The sequence below is a fragment of the Salmo salar genome, chromosome ssa11 (assembly GCF_905237065.1).
Source record: "Salmo salar chromosome ssa11, Ssal_v3.1, whole genome shotgun sequence".
Lineage (NCBI taxonomy): Eukaryota > Metazoa > Chordata > Actinopteri > Salmoniformes > Salmonidae > Salmo > Salmo salar.
In genome coordinates this window covers 8,640,406-8,663,698 of record NC_059452.1, presented here as the reverse complement: position 1 = coordinate 8,663,698, position 23,293 = coordinate 8,640,406, and the positions used below count along the sequence as shown (strand labels likewise).

At 43.0% G+C, this 23,293-nt stretch overlaps 1 protein-coding gene across 17 annotated transcripts in view; it reads right to left on the bottom strand.

Annotated features, from left to right (window-relative positions):
• The window catches only part of LOC106561933 (MAP kinase-activating death domain protein), a 91,897-nt gene extending 70,443 nt beyond the window's left edge, over window positions 1-21,454 (bottom strand). For all 17 annotated transcript variants that reach the window (XM_014126353.2, XM_014126358.2, XM_045688986.1 and 14 more), the window contains exon 1: window positions 21,128-21,454. The gene's annotated coding sequence lies outside the window, so the exon portion shown is untranslated. The remainder of the gene's footprint in view (window positions 1-21,127) is intronic.
• Between the last annotated feature and the right edge of the window lie 1,839 nt (window positions 21,455-23,293).

Below are 23,293 nucleotides of genomic sequence, written 5' to 3'. Positions count from 1 at the left end.
TGGCCGCCCGGCCAAACTGAGCAATTGGGGGAGAAAGGCCTTGGTCAGGGAGATGACCAAGAACCCAATGGTCCCGTGTGGCTCAGTTGGTAGAGCATGGTGTTTGCCATGCCAGGGTTGTGGGTCGCTCTGGATAAGAGCGTCTGCTAAATGACTAAAATGTAAAAATGTCACAGAGCTCTAGAGTTCCTCTGTGGAGATGGGAGAATCTTCCATAAGGACAACCATCTCTGCAGCACTCCACCAATCAGGCCAGACGGAAGCCACTCCTCAGTAATAGGCACATGACAGACCGCTTGGGTATTGGCAAAAGGCACCTAAAGACTCTGACCATGAGAAGCAAGATTCTCTGGTCTGATGAAACCAAGCTTGAACTCTTTGGCCTGAATGCCAAGCGTCACGTTTGGAGGAAAGCTGGCACCATGGTGGTGGCAGCATCATGCTGTGGGGATGTTTTTTAGCAGCAGGGACTGGGAGACTAGTCAGGATCGAGGCAAAGATGAACAGAGCAAAGTACAGAGAGATCCTTGATGAAAACCTGCTCCAGAGCGCTCAGGACCTCAGACTGGGGCGAAGGTTCACCTTCCAACAGGATAACAAGCACACAGCCAAGACAACGCAGGAGTCTCTGAATGTCCTTGAGTGGCCCAGCCAGAGCCCGGATTTGAACCCGATCGAACATCTCTGGAGAGACCTGAAAATAGCTGTGCAGCAACGCTCCCCATCCAACCTGACCGAGCTTGAGACGGTCTGCAGAGAAGAACGGGAGAAACTCCCCAAATACAGGTGTGCCAAACTTGTAGCATCATACCCAAGAAGACTCAAGGCTGTAATCGCTGACAAAGATGCTTCAACCAAGTACTGAGTAAAGGGTCTGAATACTTACAGTGGCTTGCAAAAGTATTCACCCCCCTTGGAATTGTTCCTATTTTGTTGCCTTACAACCTGGAATTAAAATAGATTGGGGGGTTTGTATGATTTGATTTACACAACATGCCTACGACTTTGAAGATGCAAAATATTTTTTATTGTGAAACAAGAAATAAGACAAAAAAAAATGAAAACTTGAGCGTGCATAACTATTCACCCCCCCAAAGTCAATACTTTGTAGAGCCACCTTATGCAGCAACTACAGCTGCAAGTCTCTTGGGTCATGTCTCTATAAGCTTGGCACATCTAGCCACAGCAATTTATTCCCATTCTTCAAGGCAAAACTGCTCCAGCTTCTTCAACTTGGACGGGTCCTGCTGGTGTACAGCAATCTTTAAGTCATACTACAGATTCTCAAATGGATTGAGGTCTGGGCTTTGACTAGGCCATTCCAAGTCATTTCAATGTTTCCCCTTAAACCACTCGAGTGTTGCTTTATCAGTATGCTTAGGGTCATTGTCCTGCTGTTTGTCTTCTCTGGAAGAATTATCAGTGTGGCCCTATCACCTGGACATATACTGTAATACTGTATCTATAATCGTTCGCTAGTAATACTTGTCCTGCGCGAATTTGTATTTGTGATGCATACATTTGTCACGTAAAAAAAGAACAAGGGTTGAGGGAATAGGGAATGTTTTCCCTAAACAAATGAAGGATTTCGGTAACAGAACAGAAGACTCTTGGTTGGGGGATTTGTTTTTGGGGGGGGCCTAACTCGCATTCGCATTTTTTCTAACCGTTGTACACCCACACCATTCTGTTGTGGTACGCTCTCACCATTCCAACACAGAAAAGCTGTTTAACAAAAAAAAAAATGTAAATGGAAGGAAAACTATTTCACTCGTATTGTATATTTCATAGAAATATGCAAACACTGGCCAGTTACTTAAAGCGAGCTAAATTCATTGTGCATGAAACCACAAAGTGATGCCTGCAAGGCCCGTGTCATTCTGGTATGCCTAACAGATATCTGATATTCCCAGAAAAACTGTGCTGATGTTGAATTATAGGCCCATCTGATGAGGTACTTATCTAACCCTAGAGAGGGCATTTGCTGAGCTACAGTACTGCAATTATCTCACAGAAGACAGATCAGGTCTGTCAAATAATCTGTAGTGAGGACTGCAAACTCAAGTGTTTGGAGAGCATGAGAAGTAATCTAGCTAAGGATTCATGGAGATGTAGCCCAAAGGACAGGGGAAATGAAATGTGGAAATAAGCTTTCTCCACATCCACCTTAACAACCCATGACTAAGATGTAGGAATTCAAAATACACGTTGCAATTCAACATAAATCAGGAAATGGACCAGTGAGTTTATTTTGTATCATAGGCTATAGGTCACATTGTGCCACATTCAAACACCTAGTTCTCCTCTTCCAATACAACACCTTTTGATAAGATCAATACTACTATAATGAAATACTCTGATTAGATCCTGCTTGTGGAGAATCGCTCGGGCTGCAAGTCTCTCGCAGCTCTCGAACCAGCAAAACTATCAATCTGCCTCGTTGGCAATGAGGTGGAAATGAAGGCATGATTCAGTGATTAGAGCAGACACTTCTGCTCGAAAAGCAGTTTTTGCTAAGAGTCAAAATATCTCACAAATCAACCTGTGGACAGAAATCAGAGATTGATAGCTGGGCTGACATAGTAAGGTACCAGTAATGGGCCAATTGGATAGTAAATACCGCATGACATAAACACGTCTCCAAGTACCGTTTAAGCTACAGGACAGATTTGAACATACTAAAAGAGACAGAATCAACTTAATGGAGGTGTGTGTCTGACATGTGGAATCGAGGTTTGTAGTCTAAAACCAGTACTACAGCATCCATCAGAGGAGTAATTGGAGAGTCAGGAGACAATACAAACAAAGGTAAACTATAGCCTAATTGACAGACAACCCAACCCCATCTAGTAGTGTGCGCTCTCAAAGTGGACACTTACCACAGCTCTGTATTATGTTATATTAAAACTCCAGTATTTGTCCGCCATAGCTTGTTCTCCATATTCCTTTTAAATAGGGAGCACAATTTGTTTTCAACCCTTATTTCCACCATGACTTATCAAAACTCGTTCTCTCATGGCTCTCTCGTCCCTCTGCAGCAGACATATGGTGAGCAATACGTTTGGAACATTACTTTAGTGCCTGATTGCAAACAGGATGCATGTTTTGGAAATAGTTTATTCTGTACAGGCTTCCTTCTTTTCACTCTGTCGTTTAAGTTAGTATTGTGGAGTAAATACAATGTTGTTGATCCGTCCTCAGTGTTTTCCTATCAGCCATTAAACTCCGTAACGGTTTTAAAAAGTCACAAATGGCCTCATGGTGACATCCCAGAATGGTTTCCTTCCTCTCCGGCAACAGAGTTAGGAAGGACACCTGTATCTTTGTAGTGACTGGGTGTATTGATACACCATCCAAAATGTAATTAATAGCTTCACCATGCTCAAAGTGATATTCATTTTTTTACCCATCTACCAATAGGAGCCCTTCTTTGCAAGGCATTGGAAAACCTTCCTGGTCTTTGTGGTTGAATCTGGGTTTGAAATTCACTGCTCGACTGAGAGAACTTACAGATAATTTCATGTATGGGGTACAGAGATGAGGTAGCCATTCAAAAATCATGTTAAACACTATTATTGTACAAAGAGTGTACTTATGTGAAGCAAATTTTTACTCCTGAACTTATTTAGGCTTGCCATACCAAAGACGTTGAATACTTATTGTCTCAAGAAATTTCAGCTTTTCATTTTTTATTAATTTTGTAAAAATGTGACATTATGGGGTATTGTGTGTAGGCCAGTGACAAAAAAAATTATCTAAATTTAATACATTTCAAATGTACGCTGTGACACAACAAAATGTGGAAAAAGTCAAGTGGTGTGAATACTTTCTGAAGCCACTGTATAGGCACCTAGGCCTAGACCTAGGCCTAGGCTTTCACTTCAAAATCACTGTCTAAACATATGTCGGTTAACTTCGCATTGGGAGAAACTTTACTGGTGAACGTTGGCATGAGATATAAAAAGCGTTTGGATACCTTGTGAGAATAAAGTCTATGACACACTCATCCACAAATCTTTGATAGCTGTCTTGCTTTCCCATCTAAAACAAATTAAGGCCGGTTTATAAATTACGTACGCAACACAAAAACAGTACGCAAAATGGAGAGCCTGCATTCTTGTGTCAAATTATGAATTGTGGGGCTGCACATATAGGTTTCCTACGCAACACCATTGTGTATAGCTAGTTGTAGTTCTTCAATGCGTCAGTACATAGGGTATAAACTAGGCTTAAGGCATAATTCATAGAGGAAATATTAGCCTACTGAGTGTGTGAAAAACATGGTGGATCTGAGAGAAAAATCTCTAGAAAGATAGAAGGGAATGGAAGTCTAACGTCCTTGCGCAACTGGTCATGTGACCTACTTGCTTCCCAGTCGATCATTTTTTATTCCGCCTACAGCCCTATCGGCCTGAGGTAATAACATTCAGCATAGTCGTCATAGCAACCAAAACCCTGCTTTCTTCTTGCTCAGCTGTGTGTCAGATTATTCTTAAATCAGAGAACGTTAGTGAGCAGGGCACCAATGTTATCAGTGGCACCAAAGGTTTTATTATCTAGGCTAATGGGCCATTTTACAAAATATGATCAGGTCAAATTAGGAAATTAACCATGACAGCTACAAAGCAAAAACCAGGAAGAATGTAGCCTATATATGGCTCTGGACAAGGCCTGACCAAATGGCAATTATTAACGGAAGAACGGAAGAGGACAAGGACCTCAAGTAGACCCAAAGAATAATGTGATTTGGTTCATAAAAAGTGAGGCTGCGATCTAAAATAGGCATAACTGGCCGTTCACTGAAGGTAGCCTAATGTTTGATTACAGCAGCTCTAGTTCATTCAAGTTCCTCAATGACGTCTGTGGCTTATTTCTTTAGTTGCTCCTTTCACAATAAAGCCTATTTACCTACCCACAGGCCTCGGATATTGATAAAGCTTAATTGCGTGCTCAATTTCAGGTCATGCCCTTACAATATTATGCAGACGTCAAAGGCTGGTACAAACAAATGTCCATGGAAGGTCATTCTCAGATGTCAAAAAAGGCCCACCAGGCTTACTACTATGAACTGTCAACGAAGCAACTAGGCCTATAACGGTCTAGAATCTTCTTTTAAAAAGGTGCCACTGCATGTACGTAGGCCTAGCTTTTTTCCCCCTATCAATAACAGAGCAAATATTGCTTGAGCCTTCTTCACTGGTTTGTTTACCTTCCTTCTCGGAGTAGCATAATTAACTTACAAATGTGTGGGCGCTAATGCACTAGGGACCTCAGCAGTGAAGAGTCAGCAAATAACAAATCTATGTGGCCATGTAAAAAACTGTGCACCCTTATATCTTGTTCCCAGTAGCCTTCTTAAATGGTGATAAAATGTCAGCTCCACCTAGCATCTAGAATTCAAACTAGGCTTAGGCTATATCTAGAGCCAGACAACGTGATCATTTAACAAAGTAGTCCAGTGCCTACATCTGGACTACAGGGTGCATTCTGCACTAGAAACTAGATACATTTGCAAGTGGTGCCTTTGAAACTACACCCAGAAAGACAAACACTCCACAACCAGATCAGCTTACCAGTAGCCTATATGTTGAAGTTGGTTGTGTTTGATCTGATGGGTAAAGGCATCCTCAAATATTAGCCTACTAGGCCTAAGTGCTCAGTAAAAAGAAATAGCCACGGAGAATGGAGTAAAAGCACCAGACCGTCTGGATAGTATGTGTACCCGGAGATGGACACATGAAATACAGGCTGTTCGTGCCATTCATTTGCTAACAGTTTGCCATTTGGAGTGGCTATGACTGAAACAGCCTCAACCACATTGAACACCTTTGGGAGCAATTGGAACACCGACTGCAAGCCAGGCCTAATCGTCCAACATCAGTGCCCGACCTCACTACTGCTCATAGCTGAATGGAAGCAAATCTCGACAGCAATGTTCCAACATTTAGTGGAAAGCCTTCCCAGAAGAGTGGAGGCTGTTATAGCAGCAAAGTGGGGACCAACTCCATATCAATGCCCATGACTTTGGAATTAGATGTTTGACGGGCAAGTGGCCACATACTTTCGGTCATGTAGTGCATGTCTGCTGCAGAGAGAGAGAGAGCATGACAAAATGAGTTTTGATCAGTCACGGAAACAAAAGTGCTGAAAACATGTTGGCTAACCATTTAAAAAGAAGATGAATAACAAGGTATAAGATGAAAAATAGTTCTGGAGCAGGTACAGCTGACTAGCGCTTGCTAACGCTCCCTAGCAAATATAAATAAACACACAGACACACACACACACAACACACACACACACACACACACACACAGAACAAAAATGGAATTTTTTTAAAGACTTTACTGAGTTACATTTCCTATAAGTAAATCAGTCAACTGAAATAAATTCATTAGGCACTAATCTATGGATTTCATATGACTGGGCAGGGTCGCAGCCATGGATGGGCATAGCCCCACCAACTTGTGAGCCAGGCCCAGCCAATCAGAATTAGTTTTCCCTCACAAAAAGGCTTCATTACAGACATAAATAATCCTCAGCACTCCCCACTCAGACGATCCCGCAGGTGAAGAAGCCGTATGTGGAGGTCCTGGGCTGGCGTAATTACATGTGGTCTGCGGTTGTGAGGCCGGTTGGACATAATGCCAAATTATCTAAAATAACGTTGAAAGTGGCTTATTAATAGAGAAATTAACATTAAATTCTTTGGCAACAGCTCTGGTAGACATTGCTGCAGTCAGCATGCCAATTGCACGCTCCCTCAAAACTTAAAAGACATCTGTGGCATTGTGTTGCGTGACAAAACCACACATTTTAGAGCGGCCTTCTATTGTCCCCAGCATAAGGTGCACCTGTGTAATGACCATATTGTTTAATCAGCTTCTTGATATGCCGCAGCTGTCAGGTGGATGTATTATCTTGGCAAATGAGAAATACTCACTAACAGGGACGTCAACAAATTTGTGCATAAAATTTGAGAGAAATAAGCTTTTTGTGTATATGGAAAATTTCAGGGATCTTTATTTCAGCTCATACAACCAACACTTTACATGTTGCATTTAGATTTTTGTTCAGTGTATATAAAAATAAATCGATACTTGGAGTCAAAGTATCAATATAAATTAGTCAAAAATAATATCATCACTATCAAATTCTGTTTGGAAATGCCACATAGCCAAACTGATTAACAAATGTCCTTTAGATTGGGCAATTTATTGTTTTATGTTTGCAGTTAGGGCCTAGCTAGGACGGTCATTTTTTGTCCAATATATAGCAAAACATTTGTAACTGCCACCTTCAGCATGCCACATTAATGACAACACCAGAGTTTTTATATCTGGCCCGGACATGAGCATCAACATACAGAGCTGACAACATACACAATTTCCCCACCAAAACCAATAACCCTTCTTCACTATGCATAGTGTACGTCACTGTGTACACTATGTGTTGCATGCCAGGTTTCAATAGCTGCACAATTTTAACATTGTGACATATTGAAATAGAGTTATTGAAAATACACATTTTAGGGTAGGGGTAACAGAGCTAGAGCTCCAGGTCAAAGTTTACCAATGCAACAGCAACACTGGCAAAACACAAGATACACTGTAAACCTCTCAGCTGCCTCATCTGACAAGAGGTGAGATCTGGGTCGAGCAATCAAAGCCTTCCTTTCTCGGAGAACAGGAAATCAGAGTAGGCTAGCGTAATGACTGAGCCATGTGAGAGAAAGCAGGCCCCCACAAATCGAATCATCTTCACAGGCTAAATAATGGCACAGGTTAAGGCAACAGCTGAATCTGGTCAGAGCGGTCTACTCTCCAGGAGGCACTGACTGGTTATGTAAGCATGGAGGGGAGATATGATTCACACAACATGTAAACCAACTATTACCAGTTACACTGAATTGCAACCAAGATGGAAAGGATGTAGCCTATCGCAGTGGCCTCACATTTTTAAAATAGCCAGATTGTCCCTTTATTGGACGACAACGTCTCGATAGTTTTGCTGCGAACAAAGCTAAAACTGCGGAAAAACACCTAGAAACATTAAACATAGGTACACAAAAGTGCTGTACACTTGGGAATATTCTGAAGTACTGCATTTTCACCATTCACTGGAAATTGGTGCTCTTGATGGTGTTTCAAAACATGAAAATGACTCCATCACACCAGCCGGTTGGCCATGGTCTCATAGTAAATAAACAAATGTGGCTCTCTCTCTTGGTCCCTAAAGGGACGGATCTTGATGTTGTGGCTAGTGTGTCAGCATTCAGACATAGGCCTAATATAGTTAAATAAAGGTTAAATAAAAAATATACATAATATTATGCCTTCTATCAAATGAATTAGACACTGACTAGTACAAGCAAAACTGCTTGAGTTGTACTCATGCAACTATTTAAGCTATAGGCTTGAGCTTCTTTCTCATTCTTGCAATGTCATCATAATTTGCTTGATGTGCATCTGCAGCTAGACAGTGCAAGACCGTGTCCGTTGCTCCCGCCTGCCCTCGCCGTCGTTAACAGAACTGCAGGAAAGCAGTGCCCGACAGACGGGGGCCAAATACACCTTCTACTAGTGTCCTAGCTATTGTTAGCTACCTAGGTAGCACCCAGTGTCCTTCACTAAACACCTGCCCTCGCCTTTGTTAACAGAACTGCGGGAAAACAGTGCCAGACAGGCGGGAGTGAAGTACAGTCTACCGGTGTGCTAGCTAGCTACCTTTCCCACCTGCTGTGTACAGGAGTCCTAGCTAGCTAGAGGGCTCACACAGTGTCCTTCGCTCCCGCCTGCCCTCGCCATCGTTAACAAAACTGCCGGAGAAGAGTGCCCGATCAGGGATGCAAACTGGTGAGGGCCCAAAAAGGTGACTTTTTTGTTGTTGCACTGAAACATGCAAAAACAAAATACCTGCTAGGGGGAAATGCAGGTTTTAGCTAATTTAACAATAAAGAATATGGTCTACATGCTCAGTCTGTGTGTGTAAAATAAAAAGTGGTTAATGTGAACCTAACTCACAGCTGAAAAATGTAAAGAAAGTAATCCAAATGTTATTTGTTGCATAGACTTTACTGCAAATGACACAAGTCTTGAGAACAAACAATACACTAATATTGCAGTTAGCCATGACAGCCTTTATAATATAACGCTTGTGACCACACACATCTAAATATTGCACTTGGGGAAAAAAACATATTAAAGTAGAAATAGAATGAAACAAACAGGCATTCTATTTTTGCTCTATTATAGTAGCCACTAGAGTAGACATCGATTAAGTGCAGGTTACTAATTAATTGGTTAGGTTACTAATGTTAGCTCATCTGATGTTGTAACGTTAGCTAGCTAACGTTAGCTGTCTGACTTTATTAGCCAGCTAATTTTCACACCATGAACTCAATTATTTGATCAGTTAAGTTGGCTAATGTTGCTCAACATTTCTCTGGCTAGCTAACGGAGAATTTGATCCAGCTAGCAGGATAATTAACAATGCTAACAATACTTGTTCCACTACACCTTCTCCCTCACCTCTAAATTTCCAAATGCTAGTTGTTTTTCGGTTACAATTCATGAAGTACGCTCCATCACTCTTCTCACCCCTGTCTACATGGACAGGCTTTACACCTACCTCTTCGTTATCATTCAGGGTACGTGCTGCTGTAAATGGCAAACTGCCGTCCTACTCTCTGCTGTCTTTCCAGAGCACGCGCTGATGCTGTAACTACTGTAGCAAATTGGTTCTCTTCTCTCTTCAGTCGCGTGCTGCATTCTGCTGTTATGTGAACGATTGGCTGAGCCTTGGATACAGCCAGTATTGCTCCAAACGCACATCACTCGTCGGATCTACACAAACACGTACAGTGAGGGAAAAAAGTATTTGATCCCCTGCCGATTTTGTACGTTTGCCCACTGACAAAGAAATGGTCAGTCTATAATTTTAATGATAGGTTTATTTGAACAGTGAGAGACAGAATAACAACAACAAAATCCAGAAAAACACATGTCAGAAATGTTATAAATTGATTTGCATTTTAATGAGGGAAATAAGTATTTGACCCCCTCTCAATCAGAAATATTTCTGGCTCCCAGGTGTCTTTTATACAGGTAACGAGCTGAGATTAGGAGCACACTCTTTAAGGGAGTGCTCATAATCTCATTTTGTTACCTGTATAAAAGACACCTGTCCACAGAAGCAATCAATCAGATTCCAAACTCTCCACCATGGCCAAGACCAAAGAGCTCTCCAAGGATGTCAGGGACAAGATTGTAGACCTACACAAGGCTGGAATGGGCTACAAGACCATCACCAAGCAGCTTGGTGAGGTGACAATAGTTGGTGCGATTATTCGCAAATGGAAGAAACATAAAAGAACTGTCAATCTCCCTCGGCCTGGGGCTCCATGCAAGATCTCACCTCGTGGAGTTGCAATGATCATGAGAACGGTGAGGAATCAGCCCAGAACTACACGGGAGGATCTTGTCAATGATCTCAAGGCAGCTGGGACAATAGTCACCAAGAAAACAATTGGTAACACACTACGCCGTGAAGGACTGAAATCCTGCAGCGCCCGCAAGGTCCCCCTGCTCAAGAAAGCACATATACATGCCCGTCTGAAGTTTGCCATTGAACATCTGAATGATTCAGAGGACAACTGGGTGAAAGTGTTGTGGTCAGATGAGACCAAAATGGAGCTCTTTGGCATCAACTCAACTCGCCGTGTTTGGAGGAGGAGGAATGCTGCCTATGACCCCAAGAACACCATCCCCACCGTCAAACATGGAGGTGGAAACATTAAGCTTTGGGGGTGTTTTTCTGCTAAGGGGACAGGACAACTTCACCACATCAAAGGGACGATGGATGGGGCCATGTACCGTCAAATCTTGGGTGAGAACCTCCTTCCCTCAACCAGGGCATTAAATGGGTCGTGGATGGGTATTCCAGCATGACAATGACCCAAAACACACAGCCAAGGCAACAAAGGAGTGGCTCAAGAAGAAGCACATTAAGGTCCTGGAGTGGCCTAGCCAGTCTCCAGACCTTAATCCAAACTCTCCACCCCCGCAAAACCTCTACACTGAGTCAATACTGTTTCCGGTCACAACTTGCAGACTTGTTTACGTGCTGCTGTGCGTTTCGTTGCCAATCTTACTTTGCTACCTGACTACTTCACGGTTTTTACTTTTTCATTACCGTTTATTTTTTGTTTTTCCCTCACTCAACTTTTTTCGTTCAACTTTTTCACCCCAGAGGTTTTATCTGGACATGGTTCGTCAGGACTTCCAACAGCCGAAGCTAAGTAACATTAACACGATGCCTTCTAATTGCAGTCGTTGTACTAATAATATACAGGAGAATGATCGCCTTACGGCGAGGATAGCTGTGCTGCAAGCCCAGCTTCAGACGCAATCGTTAGGCAAGGGCAATTTCAGTGTAGGAAAGGAAGACACAGCGTCTGTGCCACCAGTAAGTACAGATACTAACGTTAGTATAAACCCCCTCGCACGGTCCCCGCAGCCGGACAACTTTCTCATGGCTTCTGGAGGGAAACGATGTAGGAATGCTCAACCGGTGTCGCTTATTCAGCCGACAGAAACTTTCAACCGGTTCTCCCCATTAAGCGAGTCGGAGGCCGAAACTTCTCTGGTCTCTGCTCCTCCTGTTGTGGGGTCTGAGACGCCGAAGCCTCTCACCATTAGCTCTGACAAATTGAAAACCCTAGTCATTGGCGACTCCATTACCCGCAGTATTAGACTAAAAACGAATCATCCAGCGATCAGACACTGTTTACCAGGGGGCAGGGCTACCGACGTTAAGGCTAATCTGAAGATGGTGCTGGCTAAAGCTAAAACTGGCGAGTATAGAGATATTGTTATCCACGTCGGCACCAACGATGTTAGGATGAAACAGTCAGAGGTCACCAAGCGCAACATAGCTTCAGCGTGTAAATCAGCTAGAAAGATGTGTCGGCATCGATTAATTGTCTCTGGCCCCCTCCCAGTTAGGGGGAGTGATGAGCTCTACAGCAGAGTCTCACAACTCAATCGCTGGTTGAAAAGTGTTTTCTGCCCCTCCCAAAAGATAGAATTTGTAGATAATTGGCCCTCTTTCTGGGACTCACCCACAAACAGGACCAAGCCTGGCCTGTTGAGGAGTGAAAGACTCCATCCTAGCTGGAGGGGTGCTCTCATCTTATCTACGAACATAGACAGGGCTCTAACTCCTCTAGCTCCACAATTAAATAGGGTGCAGGCCAGGCAGCAGGCTGTTAGCCAGCCTGCCAGCTTAGTGGAGTCTGCCACTAGCACAGTCAGCGTAGTCAGCTCAGCTTTCACCATTGAGACCGTGTCTGTGCCTCGATCTAGGTTGGGCAAAATTAAAGATGGCGGTGTTCGCTTTAGCAATCTCACTAGAATAAAGACCTCCTCCATCCCTGCCATTATTGAAAGAGATTGTGATACCTCACATCTCAAAATAGGACTACTTAATGTTAGATCCTTTACTTCAAAGGCAGTTATAGTCAATGAACTAATCACTGATCATAATCTTGATATGATTGGCCTGACTGAAACATGGTTTAAGCCTGATGAATTTACTGTGTTAAATGAGGCCTCACCCCCTGGTTACACTAGTGACCATATCCCCCTCGCATCCCGCAAAGGCGGAGGTGTTGCTAACATTTATGATAGCAAATTTGAATTTACCAAAAAAAAAAAAGACGTTTTCGTATTTTGAGCTTCTAGTCATGAACTCTATGCAGCCTACTCACTCACTTTTTATAGCTACTGTTTACAGGCCTCCTGGGCCATATGCAGTGTTCCTCACTGAGTTCCCTGAATTCCTACTTTGTAGTCATCGCAGATAATATTCACATTTTTGGTGACTTTAATATTCACATGGAATAGTGCACAGACCCACTCCAAAAGGCTTTCGGAGCCATCATCGACTCAGTGGGTTTTGTCCAACATGTCTCTGGACCTACTCACTGCCACAGTCATACTCTGGACCTAGTTTTGTCCCATGGAATAAATGTTGTGGATCTTAATGTTTTTCCTCATAATCCTGGACTATTGGACCACCATTTTATTACGTTCGCAATCGCAACAAATCATCTGCTCAGACCCCAACCAAGAAGCATTAAAAGTCGTGCTATAAATTCTCAGACAACCCAAAGATTCCTTGATGCCCTTCCAGACTCCCTCTGCCTACCCAAGGACGTCAGAGGACAAAAATCAGTTAACCACCTAACCGAGGAACTCAATTTAACCTTGCGCAATACCCTAGATGCAGTTGCACCCCTAAAAACTAAAAAGATTTGTCATAAGAAACTAGCTCCCTGGTATACAGAAAATACACGAGCTCTGACGCAAGCTTCCAGAAAATTGGAACGGAAATGGCGCCACACCAAACTGGAAGTCTTCCGACTAGCTTGGAAAGACAGTACCGTGCAGTATCGAAGAGCCCTCATTGCTGCTCGATCATCCTATTTTTCCAACTTAATTGAGGAAAATAAGAACAATCCGAAATTTCATTTTGATACTGTCGCAAAGTTAACTAAAAAGCAGCATTCCCCAAGAGGATGGCTCTCACTTCAGCAGTGATGAATTCATGAACTTCTTTGAGGAAAAGATCATGATCATTAGAAAGCAAATTACGGACTCCTCTTTAAATCTGCGTATTCCTCCAAAGCTCCGTTGTCCTGAGTCTGCACAACCCTGCCAGGACCTAGGATCAAGGGAGACACTAAAGTGTTTTAGTACTATATCTCTTGACACAATGATGAAAATAATCATGGCCTCTAAACCTTCAAGCTGCACACTGGACCCTATTCCAACTACACTACATTTACATTTACACTTAACCTGTTAGGGCTAGGGGGCAGCATTGACACGGCTGGATAAAAAACATACCCGATTTAATCTGGTTACCACTCCTACCCAGTAACTAGAATATGCATATACTTATTACATATGGATAGAAAACACCCTAAATTTTCTAAAACTGTTTGAATGGTGTCTGTGAGTATAACAGAACTCAAATGGCAGGCCAAAACCTGAGAAGATTCCATTACAGGAAGTGGCCTGTCTGACTATTTCTTGGACTTCTTATTCCATCTCTATCAACAAGGGATCTCTGGTCTAACGTGACACTTCTAACGTCGTCCATAGGCGCTCAGAAGGCGCCGGGGAAGAACAGAATGTCGTCACTTTCCAGCGCCAGGCTGAAACACATTAGCGCCTTTGCTCAAGTGGTCGATCTGAAGGGACAATAGCTTATGCGCGTGACCCCGACCGACACCATGCTTTGGGATTTTTTCCTCTGTTTGACGAAAAGGAGATTCCCTGTCGGAATATTATCGCTTTCTACGAGAAAAATGTCGTAAAAATTGATTTTAAACAGCGGTTGACATGCTTCGAAGTACGGTAATGGAATACTTAGAATTTTATTGTCACGAATTGCGCCATGCGCGTGACACTTCTTTACTACTTCGGATAGTGTCTGGAACGCACGAACAAAACGCCGCTATTCGGATATAACGATGGATTATTTTGGAACCAAACCAACATTTGTTATTGAAGTAGAAGTCCTGGGTGTGCATTCTGACGAAGACAACAGCAAAGGTAATGAAACATTTTATAATAGTAAATATGAGTATGGTGAGTACTAAACTTGGCGGGTGTCAAAATAGCGAGCCCGTGATGCCTGGGCTATCTACTTAGAATATTGCAAAATGTGCTTTCACCGAAAAGCTATTTTAAAATCGGACATATCGAGTGCATAGAGGAGTTCTGTATCTATAATTCTTAAAATAATTGTTATGCTTTTTGTGAACGTTTATCGTGAGTAATTTAGTAAAATGTTCAATTCCCGGAAGTGTTGCGGGGGTATGCTAGTTCTGAACGTCACATGCTAATGTAAAAAGCTGGTTTTTGATATAAATATGAACTTGATTGAACAAAACATGCATGTATTGTATAACATAATGCCTAGGGTTGTCATCTGATGAAGATCATCAAAGGTTAGTGCTGCATTTAGCTGTGCTTCTTGGTTTTGGTGACATTATATGCTGGCTTGAAAAATGGGTGTCTGATTATTTCTGGCTGGGTACTCTGCTGACATAATGTAATGTTTTGCTTTCGTTGTAAAGCCTTTTTGAAATCGGACAGTGTGGTTAGATTAACGAGAGTCTTGTCTTTAAAATGGTGTAAAATAGTCATATGTTTGAGAAATTGAAGTAATAGCATTTCTAAGGTATTTGAATATCGCGCCACGGGATTCCACTGGCTGTTGAGCCCATAGAGGTTAAAGAGGTGGGGTTTCAGGTGTCTCCGGAAGGTGGTGATTGACTCCGCTGTCCTGGCGTCGTGAGGGAGCTTGTTCCACCGTAGGGGTGCAAGAGCAGCGAACAGTTTTGACTGGGCTGAGCGGGAACTGTGCTTCCTCAGAGGTAGGGGGGCCAGCAGGCCAGAGGTGGATGAGCGCAGTGCCCTCGTTTGGGTGTAGGGACTGATCAGAGCCTGAAGGTACGGAGGTGCCGTTCCCCTCACGGCTTGCCTATGGAGCTGTGAGGGGAACTACTGAAAGAGCTGCTTTCTGTGCTTGGCCCTCCTATGTTGAACATAAGAAACAGCTCTCTATCCACCGGATGTGTACCAAACTCACTAAAAGTGGCAGTAACAAAGCCTCTCTTGAAAAGCCAAATCTTGACCCAGAAATTATAAAAAACTATCGGCCTATATTGAATCTTCCATTCCTCTCAAAAATGTTAGAAAAAGCTGCCTTCCTGAAGACAAACAATGTATACGAAACGCTTCAGTCTGGTAGACTGCACTGAGACTGCACTTGTGAAGGTGGTAAATTACCTTTTAACCTGTTATGGCTAGGGGGCAGTATTTTCACGGCCGGATAAAAAAACGTACCCGATTTAATCTGATTATTACTCCTGCCAAGAAACTAGAATATGCATATAATTATTAGCTTTGGATAGAAAACACTCCAAAGTTTCTAAAACTGTTTGAATGGTGTCTGTGAGTATAACAGAACTCATTTGGCAGGCCAAAACCTGAGAAGATTCCATGCAGGAAGTGCCCTGTCTGACAATTTCTTGCCCTTCTTGATTATCTCTATCCAATACAGAGGATCTCTTCTGTTCCGTGACACTTCCTACGGCTCCCATGGGCTCTCAGAAGGCGGCAAAAAGCTGAATCGTGGCTTTGCAGGCTCTGGCTGAAAAAAAGTAGCGCGTTTGGATAGTGGATGGTCACAGTACTGTGAGACTCAGGCGCGTGCACGAGGGGATCCCATGCTTTTATTTTCTCTCTCTTTGTATGTATACACGCTTTCCCGGTCGGAATATTATCGCTTTTTTACGAGAAAAATGGCATAAAAATTGATTTTAAACAGCGGATGACATGCTTTGAAGTACGGTAATGGAATATTTAGAAATCTTTTGTCACGAAATGCGCCATGCTCGTGACCCTTATTTACCATTCGGATAGTGTCTTGAACGCACGAACAAAACGCCGCTGTTTGGATATAACAATGGATTATTTGGGACCAAACCAACATTTGTTATTGAAGTAGCAGTCCTGGGAGTGCATTCTGACGAAGAACACCAAAGGTAATCAAACTTTTCTAATAGTAAATCGGAGTTTGGTCAGGGCTAAACTTGGTGGGTGTCTAAATAGCTAGCCGTGATGGCTGGGCTATCTACTCAGAATATTGCAAAATGTGCTTTCACCGAAAAGCTATTTTAAAATCGGACACCTCGATTGCACAAAGGAGTTCTGTATCTATAATTCTTAAAGTAATTGTTATGTTTTTTGTGAACATTTATCGTAAGTAATTTAGTAAATTCACCGGAGGTTTGCGGGGGGTATGCTAGTTCTGAACGTCACATGCTAATGTAAAAAGCTGGTTTTTGATATAAATATGAACTTGATTGAACAAAACATGCATGTATTGTATAACAATGTCCTAGGTGTGTCATCTGATGAAGATCATCAAAGGTTAGTGCTGCATTTAGCTGTGGTTTTGGTTTTTGTGACATTATATGCTAGCTTGATAAATGGGTGTCTGATTATTTCTGGCTGGGTACTCTGCTGACAATCTAATGTTTTGCTTTCGCTGTAAAGCCTTTTTGAAATCGGACAGTGTGGTTAGATAAAGGAGAGTCTTGTCTTTAAAATGCTGTAAAATAGTCATATGTTTGAAAAATGGAAGTTTTTGTATTTTTGAGGAATTTGTCATTCGCGCCACGCCTATCATTGGATATTGGAGCAGGTGTTCCGCTAGCGGAACGTCTTGATGTAAGAGGTTAATGACGTCAGACCGAGGTTCTGCGTCTGTCCTCGTGCTCCTAGATCTTAGTGCTGCTTTTGATACCATCGATCACCACATTATTTTGGAGAGATTGGAAACCCAAATTGGTCTACATGGACAAGTTCTGGCCTGGTTTAGGTCTTGTATGTCGGAAAGATTGTTTGTCTCTGTGAATGGTTTGTCCTCTGACAAATCAACTGTAAATTTCGGTGTTCCTCAAAGTTCCGTTTTAGGACCACTATTGTTTTCACTATATATTTTACCTCTTGGGGATGTCATTCAAAAACATAATGTTAAATTTCACTGCTATGCGGATGACACACAGCTGTACATTTCAATGAAACATGGTGAAGCCCCAAAATTGCCCTCGCTAGAAGCCTGTGTCTCAGACATAAGGAAGTGGATGGCTGCAAACTTTCTACTCTTAAACTCGGACAAAACAGAGATGCTTGTTCTAGGTCCCAAGAAACAAAGAGATCTTCTGTTGAATCTGACAATTAATCTGGATGGTTGTACAGTCGTCTCAAATAAAACTGTGAAGGACCTCGGCGTTACTCTGGACCCTGATCTCTCTTTTGAAGAACATATCAAGACTGTTTCAAGGACAGCTTTTTTCCATCTACGTAACACTGCAAAAATCAGAAACTTTCTGGCCAAAAATGACGCAGAAAAATTAATCCATGCCTTTGTTACTTCTAGGTTGGACTACTGCAATGCTCTACTTTCCGGCTACCCGGATAAAGCACTAAATAAACTTCAGTTAGTGCTAAATACGGCTGCTAGAATCCTGACTAGAACCCAAAAATTTGATCACATTACTCCAGTGCTAGCCTCCCTACACTGGCTTCCTGTTAAGGCAAGGGCTGATTTCAAGGTTTTACTGCTAACCTACAAAGCATTACATGGGCTTGCTCCTACCTATCTTTCAGATTTGGTCCTGCCGTACATGCCTACACGTACACTACGGTCACAAGACGTGGGCCTCCTAATTGTTCCTAGAATTTCTAAGCAAACAGCTGGAGGCAGAGCTTTCTCCTATAGAGCTCCATTTTTATGGAATAGTCTGCCTACCCATGTGAGAGACGCAGACTCGGTCTCAACCTTTAAGTCTTTACTGAAGACACATCTCTTCAGTAGGTCCTATGATTAAGTGTAGTCTGGCCCAGGGGTGTGAAGGTGAACGGAAAGGCTGGAGCAACGAACCGCCCTTGCTGTCTCTGCCTGGCCGGTTTCCCCTCTTTCCACTGGGATTCTCTGACTCACCCCTATTACGGGGGCTGAGTCACTGGCTTACTGGTGTTCTTCCATGCCGTCCCTGGGAGGGGTGCGTCACTTGAGTGGGTTGAGTCACTGACGTGGTCTTCCTGTCTGGGTTGGCGCCCCCTTGGGCTGTGCCAATGGCGGAGATCTTTGTGGGCTATACTCGGCCTTGTCCCGGGATGGTATGTTGGTGGTTGGAGATATCTCTCCAGTGGTGTGGAGGCTGTGCTTTGGCAAAGTGGGTGGGGTTATATCCTACCCGTTTGGCCCTGTCTGGGGGTTTCATCGGATGGGGCCACAGTGTCTCCTGACCCCTCCTGTCTCAGCCTCCAGTATTTATGCTGCAGTAGTTTATGTGTTGGGGGGCTAGGGTCAGTCTGTCACATCTGGAGTATTTCTCTTGTCTTTTCCGGTGTCCTGTGTGAATTTAAATATGCTCTCTCTAATTCTCTCTCTTTCTCTCTCTCCGAGGACCTGAGCCCTAGCACCATGCCTCAGGACTACCTGGCTTGATGACTCCTTGCTGTCCCCAGTTCACCTGGCCGTGCTGCTGCTCCAGTTCCAACTGTTCTGCCTGCAGCTATGGAACCCTGACCTGTTCACCGGACGTGCTACCTGTCCCAGACCTGCTGTTTTCAACTCTCTAGAGACAGCAGGAGCGGTAGAGATACTCTCAAAGATCGGCTATGAAAAAGCCAACTGACACTTACTCTTGTGTTACTGACTTGTTGCACCCTCAACAACTACTATGATTATTATTATTTGATCATGCTGGTCATTTATGAACATTTGAACATCTAGGCCATGTGCTGTTATAATCTCCACCCGACACAGCCAGAAGAGGACTGGCCACCCCTCATAGCCTGGTTCCTCTCTAGGTTTCTTCCTAGGTTTTGGCCTTTCTAGGGAGTTTTTCCTAGCCACCGTGCTTCTACACCTGCATTGCTTGCTGTTTGGGGTTTTAGGCTGGGTTTCTGTACAGCACTTTGAGATATCAGCTGATGTAAGAAGGGCTATATAAATACATTTGATTTGATTAATCCCATAGAAAATCTGTGGAGGGAGCTGAAGGTTCGAGTTGCCAAATGTCAGCCTCGAAACCTTAATGACTTGGAGAAGATCTGCAAAGAGGAGTGGGTCAAAATCCCTCCTGAGATGTGTGCAAACCTGGTGGCCAACTACAAGAAACGTCTGACCCCTGTGATTGCCAACAAGGGTTTTGCCACCAAGTACTAAGTCATGTTTTGCAGAGGGGTCAAATACTTATTTCCCTCATTAAAATGCAAATCATTTTATAACATTTTTGACATGCGTTTTTCTGGATTTTTTAGTTGTTATTCTGCCTCTCACTGTTCAAATAAACCTACCATTAAAATGATAGACTGATCATTTCTTTGTCAGTGGGCAAACATACAAAATCAGCAGGGGATCAAATACTTTTTCCCCCCACTGTAGGTCACCTATTTTGGATTCTAAACACCGAATTTCGCCAAAAGGTGACTAGTTTGCATCCCTGCCGATAGGCGGGGGCAAAGGACACTGTCTACCTAGTGATGCTACGTTTGATACTGGAGCTCAGAGGCACACGTCGAAATAGATAAGTGTACTTCAAAGCAGGGTGCCGATGCCTGTATCAATTTATCAGAAGCATGTGATCAATGACATCCGAAGCTTCGTTTCGTTGAACAACCACCTGATCGGTTTGGTAGAAGACAAAAAGGCTACGGGATGTGGGACATCACCTATAATAATTTGGCTGCTCTAAATTCTTTTGACCAGCAGGTGCCCATAGTTGGTCAAAGACTCGAGTAATGGACCTATTTGACAGAATTTGGTGAAAAACCTCAATGCTTCAGGAAGCTTAGTTTCCCCATCACTAGCTAAGGATTGTTGCCCCGTCACTTCTTCCGTGGGGTTTATCAGCGGTTGGCATCCAACGTTATGGTGCATTACCGCCACCTACTGTACTGGAGCGCCCCCTACTCCCTCCTGTGAACCAGAGTCCTAGCTTAAAAACGGACCAATAGAAGTATAAAGAGGGGTGCTGCTGATGCAGGAACGCCTCAAAATGCGGGTCGCAATGGCACCCTTCTCGCCTAGCTCTATCTAACCAGCAAACCAGGCTATGAAGCTGTCTTGACGGAATAAGGAAGACAGTGGTGAAGGTGACTTAATTATGTGATACGGGAAAGTTACCTCCAAATGGTTGACAAGTCCCATGTTTAATTACAATAAGGACGTGGGATATTCTATCTACAACGACCCGCATGTAATTGTTGTTCCAGTGTTTAGCACTATCTATATTCAGCGTCCTTCAGGACAGGTACAGAGCAACCCAACACCATCACTTATACGTACGTCACGAGTGCATTAGCTAACAGCTATCGTAAGTAGCTAGCTACCATAAGTAGCTGACTGTATCTTTAAGTTTTAACCATGTCAAGTAACAATATTTGATCGATCTGTACTCATTGACGTTGTCACATTTGTGACAGTTGTGAAATGGTCAACCAAGATACGAATGGAAAATGCAAGACCATCTTACCAGTAGCTAGCAATGTGTTAGCTAGGTGGCTAGCAATACCCGCTAGCTGTCGTCGACGTCGGGCTGGTATGTTGTTGGTGGTAGAAAGAAAGCCAGTGAGGAGCTGAATTGAGACGTATTTCAAATAGCGAGATGTAATAAGTATCCTGGATCCATTTTCCAGAGATGGTGATTCAACAGCTCTTCAATGTGTATTTAAATCCACACCTAATTTTAGCCTGTGAAACGCTAGTTTGCTTGCACACGTATGATTATTAGCATAAACCCCGTCTTCATAACATTTCCTCCAGATCATCTGCAGGGACTGGAGTTCCGCGGGTGGGGGCAGACTGTACAATTGTGAGACCTATGTGAAGCTAGCCACAATAGTGGAATTTGCGGTTTGTCTTCAACATAAAAGTCCCTAATTGAAAGTAATGCAAACGGATACAAATATTTGAATCATGTCATATTTGGACAATATGTTAAACAAGGTGGGCATGTTATATACATTTAACAATCAGTTGAAATCACACTGGATGTAATAGACTTCATAATTGCATTGGGGGCATACTTATTTATCTGTACAGCCTCATCTATGGCTTGTGGATCAATGACGTGGGGTATCAGTCTACTCAGTGACACCCACAGAACAACTGTGAATAGTTTACACAAATATTAGTATCATAGGACTTTGACTGTAGGCTCAGTCAGCCTACTGTGGATATTTATATTCATAATGATATTGCACTGTACAGTCTTACCTATGGATTGTGGATCAATGAAATGTGGTATCAGTCTGCTCAGTGACATCCAGGGCCACAGATATGAGCAGTGTACCTCTTATTGCAGGACATTGACTGTGGGAAATCACTTCAGTACAATATGAATGTGAATACGCACAATAGGCTGACAGGGGAGGTGATTTCCCAGTCAAAGGCCCAGCAATATGAGCTACGAGACTAATATTTGTGTAATCCTTCACAGTTGTGTTCTGTGGGTGTCACTGAGTGGACTGATACTCAATTGCATTGATCCAGAATCCATAGGTAAGCCTGTACAGTGCAATATGAATGTCCAATACACATTGAGCTGGACTGGTAAGCTTAATGTGGCTCATTTCACAGTGGTTTCAGTCCCACAATATGAGCTACGATGCTAATATGTGGGTAAACTCTGCAGTTGTTCTTTAGGTGTCACTGAGTAGACTGATACCCAATTTTATTGATCCATAAGGCTGTACAGTGCAATATGAATGTCAATACGCACAATAGGCTGACTGGGGAGGTGATTTCCCACAGTCAAAGTCCCACAATAAGAGCTACGACACTAATATTTGTGTAAACCTTCACAGTTGTGTTCTGTAGGTGTCACAGAGTAAACTGACACCCCATTTCATTGATCCCCAATCCATAGGTAAGGCTGTACAGTGAAATACCAGTATGCCCCCAATGCAATTCTGAAGTTTATTTGTATCCATTTGCATCAATTTCAATGAGGGACTGCATTGTGCCACATTGGGTGGATTTGTTGTCTTAAATACAGGGCCTTGACATCCAATTAAATGAGTTAATGGACAGAAAAGGTCCCCTAAATGGCCAGAAATATTGTCCAGAAATTCAAGGATTGTACAGTTTAAGAAAACGTCACCAACACTGAATTTATTAGCAACTAAAACTTGCTTAGTGTACCTTCAGTCATAGTTACAATGTATACTGAACAAAAATATAAATGCAACAATTTAAAAGATTTTGCGTTACAGTCCATAAGGAAATCAATTAACTAAATATATTCATTTCACATGACTGGGCAGGGGCGCAGCCATGGGTGAGTCAGAGGGCATAGGCCCAACCACTGGGGAGCCAGGCCTAGCCAATCAGAATTAGTTTTTCCTCACAAAAGGGCTTTAGTACAGAGAGAGATACTCCAGTTTAATCAGCTGTCCGGGTGGCTAGTCTCAGACGATCCCACAGGTGAAGAAGCTGGATGTCCTGGGATGGCTTTGTTACACATGGTCTGCAGTTGTGAGGTCAATTGGACATACTGACAAATTCTCTAAAACAACATTGGAGGCGGCTTATGCTAGAGAAATGAACATTCAGTTCTGGTGGACATTCTTGCAGTCAGCATGCCAATTGCACACTCCCTCAAACCTTGAGACATCTGTGGCATTGTGTTGACAAAACT